Genomic DNA, 7,801 nt, shown 5'->3' on the forward strand with positions numbered 1-7,801 from the left:
CCTCATAATTTTACCTTGCCAATTGAACATTTAAACCTCAGAATTGTACTCATCTTAGGAGAAAAGTTGTTTAACAAACGATCATATTTTCAAATTGCTATTATTGGTTTGTATTACAAGGGGGTATGCACATTAAAGGAAACACCGAGGACGTGTAGGGGTTGGTCGAAGTCATCACGTACCACACGTGCATTTGTTTCACTGTTCCAACTAGTGCGATTACCCCCTTGTAATACAAACCATAATAACGATTCGAATCTATGGTCGTTTGTTAAACAACTTTCATCCTAAGTTGAATAACATTCTGAGATTTAAATGTTCTATTTTAATACATGATTAGCAGGGAGGTGGGTGACTTATGTAAACCACCAGGGTGTCATTCACATTGTACATGCTTTTGCATAATAATCATCATCAACCCACTTTACCATAAATTATGAACGGTCCCTTATGCCTAAATGATATCCTTCTTTTATGGTAACAGCACCTAGACGTTAAATGAAGACAAGCAAGATTCGTAGAAGGCATTGTGCTGTAATCTGCAATCAATAAAATGTTCTGAACATGATTAATGTTTCGTATTTCATACCAGTGAATCGATGACACTGGAGGCCTTCACGGTCAATTAGCGAATTTCGAGTAAACAATATAATGATGTGAATGCATTTGCTACTGGATACTTGCCCAGATATCCAATCGTCTTAGAAATTGAGAAAGTAATTCTATCTTTCTAGCACCCGTTATAATAGATGGAATATTTCGTCGTCAACCAACAAACAATGTCAATGTTCACAGAGCTGCGGTTGAGCTGTTGGCTTATTTCCATAATTATAATCTGAAAAAGTATCATTGTTTAGTAATAATATACTCATGCCAATAATGGTTGTCATGTAAATATGTTTCAGTGTTTTAAGTTTCTGGTCCTTAAGCTCAAAGTTTATGTTTAAATTGTGCTTTGCATAGTTTAGCGAAGTTTCAAACTTCAACGGTGCCGCCATTTTCATGCTTCGAAATGCGTTTTAATACGCGCGATTTGATTGGTTTGCCACGATTCTTGGCAAAAATGGCGCACGATAGGGGTACGAGTCTTCTTGTAGGTCACGGAAAGAGGCGAGTAGTTACGAATGACCCTGCGTGGTTTAGTACTTCCGGTTACAAACCACGTTTCATACCTTTTTGATTAGGAGTATGGTTGTCAGTTGACAGTAAGGAACGGATAATCCTTGCAGGAATGACAAATTTCCGATCTACTCATCCCCAAATCACCCATCTATAACGACTGTAAACAGCTGTGAAAGCCAAACATGGGGTTGTACACTTGGTTCGGTCTAGTAAAATCATATTTGGCGGTCGCGCAATATGGAATCAGAACTAGTTCTTGAAGATACGCTTGTCACCGGAAATCTGCTACCGGGAGTAGATTATGGTTTGTTTTCATCAAGTTAGAAAATCGAAACTACTTTCTACTCGTAGTTAAATATGTATTTGAATCATGGCCAACAGGATTTGGCATGACACAACTTGTAACATAACGATTTCTTCCTCGGAAGCGAGGTGGGGGTCGAAGTGACAATACAGCCCAATAAATTTCTAGCTACATTCACGTGGTAAACGTCCACTCACCATTATGTAGATACTAGTCAACGTGCGTCTTTATATTTGGTCTTATTATCCTAATTAGTTTATTATCATACTTGTATGCATTTTGAAACTAAATAAAATCAGGCGATCTGCCTATACTTATAACTTGAATATCTAGACATTTTATAGTTTGCCAAATTAAATCATAATTCGCACACGCCCTAGTGTATGTTGTCTGTCTCATTACTTCACGACGAAAACAATGATTCTGTGGAATGCTACGAAAAATGAAAAAAACAACAAAATGCAATTATTAAAATTAAAACAGATTAGAGTTATAAGAACAATGTCAGGCGATTACTTTGTTCAAAGGAATGTATCCATCAATATCCACAAAATGAGTGATATACCATTCACCTGCAGTTGTTCCAAATGATGTGTCTTTTAACAGTCTAATACATGTTTACGAAAAGTGATATATCGTTTCAGGTATTTCACATTGGTATATAGTCTCATTGGTCATCAAAGATAGCATACCTGGGAACTAATTGCATAATGTCCGCCATTCTTTACAAAAAAGTAATTTAGTTAGCCAATAATGAGAATCAATGTCTTGGCGGTTAATCCTTTGAAAGAAGGAAGTTGTTTTACGCAGACACAGACACGACAGAGTGTATTCAGTATAGATTAGTAAATGTACATACATAAACACTACCTTTTGACAAATCCGCTGTGTAAGATAAAAGTATGGGTTAATCATTTGATCGATGTTTATAATGTTGAGTATTTACTCCAGACACAAGAAATGCAAAATGGGAACCTTTTTCGGGTAATCTAAGTGGTGTTACCACTGATTATACCTGTTATAAATTCATTAACTGACCATCAAGTGAATGATGACAAATGACGTGTAGGTTTATACCACCTAACACGGGTTACAACAAGGGAGTATTAATTGCTGTATTGCATGTGAAAACCTATGGGCCGACACTATTTTGAGAATACGGACAGAACTTCATTGTTGCATAAGAAATACATATAAGCATTTGCTGTGTGCTAAAACTGTATTTACCTAAGTAAAGGGTCTTCTAGCAATAGCAAAGTGCAAGGATGTGTTAAAAAGGAGAAACGCAGTCGAATTGCATGAAATATGCAAGAAGCATGACATATTCAAGAACAATGTTTCCAATTTTGGAAATATGAGATTTCCAAAAATGTACAATTTTGGAAATGTCCACAAGGGGAGATAACTGGTGGGTGATGGTAAATTATTGTTCTTTGCACGCCCCAGGACCTAATCCCTTGTTGATTGATGAGTGAGTCAAGGCAGTTAAGAGTCACCAATTAACAAGGCCTACTTAATTAACACGTTTTTATGCCTCTTAAAGAAGCCTCTGGAAGTAAGTTAAATCTTTGATGGGCATTAAGAAGTGGAATGCATTACTGTGATCTGATTTTCACCTGATGAAGGAGCAAGCATACACTCCGAAACTTCGTGTTATTCACAATAAAGAAGTTGACATCCATAAATCTTGTTTTCTTATTAAAAGGTAAGTTATTAAAATCTGCTGAGCTGTAGGCTTGTTAATCATGTCGCGATGTGATTATCGCTCTATAACACACCTGAGAGATTCGTCTACAGTGTGGTATGCACAGGCGGTGAAAATTGTATTGTATTACATTGGGTTGGTTGCATATTGTTATGTGTTATGCTGTCAGTTTGTATGTATGTGCGAATGAGGAACCTCACATATTATGACATTGAAAACAGACTAAACTTAACATTATTCCATGGTTAATATCGCAATGTTTGTGAAATGGTAGTATACGGAAGTTTGTTTCCCATTTTTGATAATACCTTCTTTTATGCAGATAAAATTATTAAAAAATGAACGAATAATGCAATGCTTCTCTCAGAGTAAGGGAAGATAATTTATAGAGTGATTCTTATCAAATTAGATATTTCTTTATCGTCCGAACAGAATTCACAAATTACGGATGTTTTGTGTGGGTGGGTGTGCATGCACGCGTGTATAACATCTAACTTGATAGGTATTAATTAAAATCAGGCCGATTGTAACCATAATGACTATATTGGTTGGAACACTCCAAGAACAAAAATAATTTCACTCTTCAAAAGGAACTGGAACAGTAACATTTTTCATGTTTTCATATGAGCTTCAAAACATTGAATGAAATAAATGCTGTATGGTGAAATGGATCAGAGAACATTAGAATGGCATACATGACGTGTGAATGACACATGTAATGGTCAAAAAATATATAATCACTATGTTAGTTAACTCATGACCAGACACGTCAAACTGGTACCGATAGATTTATATCTAATATGTGAAAATTCAGTATTTCTTAGAACCTGAAATAGAAAACACGACTTTGGAATGAGATGTTTTAATCTGAGATGAATCTGTTAGGTAGCAGTTTACTTAAGTAGAACTTAAATCAACTTCAAAAGATTGGTCATTCGCAAAGTGAAGCAGATTTCATTTATACTGCAGTAAACAGTATGGGGATACACAACGAAACATACCACTTATGTGATAACAACTCCATGTTTATTGCATAGAGCGGCATTCCGATGTACAACGTTCAGGATAGACAAGCTGATTGAATGTTGATTGATTCCATCACTTGGACAAAGGGTGGATTTAGACTTGTTGATCTTACTCTCCTGTTGGCCCCAACGATGTGCTAGTTGCTGAATTACCTGGTGTTAATTTGCTGCTAGTCACTATGCATATATACTTCTGTTCACCTGGTTGTAGTAACTGTTATCTTGATAACGGCGTGAGAATATACATGGAAACTCCCCTCTATCGACCTTTGGTCCAAACAGATGAGTTAAGAGAAATGTTGATGTCCCGTCCGTTAGCAAATTAACATTGGATTATAGAGACAATGATAGGCCTACGTGTTGATAGAAGAGGATAATACAGGATTATGCGAATGAGCACACCTAATGAGAAAACGAGCCAAAAATATGTTTAAAGATAGTGTTTTATTTCAGTCTCATTTCACTTAGCATATATACATTGAAATATAAAACACATAAAAAACATAGAAGGCGTAAGCCACGAGTGGTAACGGGAGACTATATGGACATATTTTATTATGTTACAACATGCTAAATTTTACAGGAATTATAAATAGTTAGATTACATCATATTATGAAATGTTTCAAAATATTACAAAATTTTAAATATACATACACATTTATAAAGTACATTATAAATATATTAAAGATGAGAAAGAAGAGACGCTGAATCAAGCAAACTGTCTAACAGTTAAAATTCCATTTGAAACTGGTGTCTCAGTTCTTAAAGACGACGTTACAGGTATCGGTATTTCTTCTTCGTGGGTTGTCTTTGGCCTTTGCCATATTGCACCAACGAGGTGTAGGAATGTGACACTTCTGTTCAAGTTGAGCATTAGCCATTTGGAAGTCGAATGTACACTTTCATGCTTCTTCTCATTATATATCCCCTTGTAATTAGAGGGGAACTGATCCAGAGCGATTAATGTTTCTCGCAAACAGTCTAATTTCCAAACCAAACTGCAAGCTTGTCGGTATCTGCTCCCTCGACCGTGACGGACACAGGGACTGGGCTTCTGGCCACCTTGACAAAATTTCTTCAACCCAAACAGCGGGACATTAGGAAGGGTGGATGGTCATCAGATGCTGTTATTTGAGAATACCCCCGGCAGTTCCTGTCTGATTGCAATAAAGTATACCAGCAGTGTATGCTTTTCGGATTTTCTAATGCATAAATGGCATAGTGACTGATCCAATTTGATCTTATTTCTGTGTTTTTTTACCTCGATATTTAATCATGCCACGTTAACATATGATGTCTATTACATATTATATTTATGACAAATGAAAATTTACTTAGGTATCTGCAATTTTAACTTCAGTCCATATCAAATGCTTATATGTATTTCTTATGCAACAACGAAGTTCCGTTCGTATCCTCCAAACAGTGTCGGACCATAAGTTTTTTCAGGGGTCAATTAACATTGCATGCAATTCAGCGATTACTACCCCATTTGTCGTAACCAGTATTTGGTGGTATAAACCTACACATTTTATATGTCATAATTGACTTGATGGTCAGTTAAACATTGAACATTTAAAATGTGTTCACCACTGCAATTTGGACTAGTCAAGTCGATAATCCTTTCGTTAATCCCTTAAACAATCATTACTAAAACAACACCAAACATCAAAGACTACCGCCAGTCGCCTTAACGCCCCCATGAAACACTCATGCCGCCCCCATGCCGCTATTAGCCCATGCAGAACAATCGTTTACCATCACCCACCAGTTATCTCCCCTTGCGGATATTTCCAAAATTGGAAATCTCATCTTTCCAAAATTGGAAATGTCTTGGAAACATCATCTTTCCAAGACATTTCCAAGCTTGTAATTGTGGATTTTTTTCCAGTTTGAATTTATAACTGGTATGATGGTAAAACCACTCAGATTATCCGATAGAGGTTCCCATTTCGCATTTCTTGTGTAAATACTCAGCATTATGAATTAAGGTCTGATGTGCCGAATGTATTACATTTTATGTAATATGCTCATGGAAGTGCAGCAAGACGAATTATCAGCTGAGATACAAAACAAACATTGATCAAAGGATTAACCGATAACACGCTGGTTGATTAATTACTTTTATCTTGCACAGCGGATTTGTCAAAAGGTAGTTTTTATGTATGTAGATTTACTAATCTATACTGATTACACCCTGTCGTAAAGTACCTGTGTAAAAACAACATCTTTCCTTTAACCGCCAGTAAGTTGATGGGGGAGTTCCTCTTTTGCTAGTCGGGTATGTTGTTTATTTAAAGGTCACATGCAACGTAAAACATAACTTTGCAGATTCTGATACCTTTCGGTATGGACTTACCGAGACAAATCATCAAAAATGCAAATTCAACTTATAAAGTTGAAAAATAACGCGATGAAAAAACCCGCGCGAAATCGGAGTTCAAACGATTCCATAATTTTCCCCCAGCGCTTTGGGGAAAAGTGGTTTCAACAGTTGGGCTGTGAAATTGGTTAGCTCAGCTTGGAAGCGGGTTGTCCGGTGAATACTCGGTGAAGGCTTTGGTGTGAGCTATATTTCTAATGTGTTGTTCATATTTCACAGGTGCGAGCATTTTATATGTTATGACAGTAGATTACCGATATAGCTGTTTATATAATTTCATTTGTCTATTTCACCACACGTTCTTCTTACCGAGTCACTTTCTCAGTTCCATACTTAAAAGCAATGTGATTATTTAGCAAAAATGTCTAACTGTGATATAGATATGTCGTTGTCACAGACAAAACTCAATGTCTGTCTGTTAATGACAATGACAATGTTCAATACACAACTTCGATCACTGACCACATGCAAATTGAACTTAACACCAATCAGGCTACACACCATAAGCAAAGAGCATCGATTTATGGCCCGCGCTCGGTCTCTGTCACATTATGTAATTACAGACAGGCAGGTGATACTTGTACACATGACATGTTATGATGTCTGTTGATTGCAAAATGTTTTACACAGGAAAGGAGCATGTTTTTACAAAACCTAACATCTATATATATATACACACACGAGACGTGAGACATCTGCAAATGAACCAGCCATTACACTTGAGTGCACACCCACCCGCTCTGACTGGGTTCGGTATCCCGGCTGCTCCGTTTCTTGGGTAGTAAACCCAAGTACAAAATATTGCACTTTTGATTTGCGATTGTACGCTTATAATTTTGTTTATATCTTTTTTCATAATCAGCAATGTATATTATATGTCATGAATAAGTGATAATTGTGTTTTAATTATGTTTGATTGCATATGACCTTTAAGGGGCAAGAGGATCACCAGACCATGTTAATTAGCAAGACAATTGTACGGGTGGGTGGGGATTGTTGGGGAGGAGATGACCAAAGAAAACACAAGTGGATTGATTGCTCATTATTGGCTAATTAAATTACCTTTTCAAAGAAAGTTTCGCGAAGTTTCGCTCTCAAACCTGGGATAACTAGCTGCACCAATTAAGGGTAGTTATACTAGTAAATGCAATCACCCGAGAGAAGTACAGAACAAGTAACATTCTTGAACACTAAAATATCACAATCAACTGAGGGAAAAGGATGCAAGAAGCAGCATTATCCGTTGAGATGTATGAATGCA

Source organism: Haliotis rubra, unplaced genomic scaffold (assembly GCF_003918875.1).
Source record: "Haliotis rubra isolate DU_JTF1 unplaced genomic scaffold, ASM391887v1 Scf1308, whole genome shotgun sequence".
Lineage (NCBI taxonomy): Eukaryota > Metazoa > Mollusca > Gastropoda > Lepetellida > Haliotidae > Haliotis > Haliotis rubra.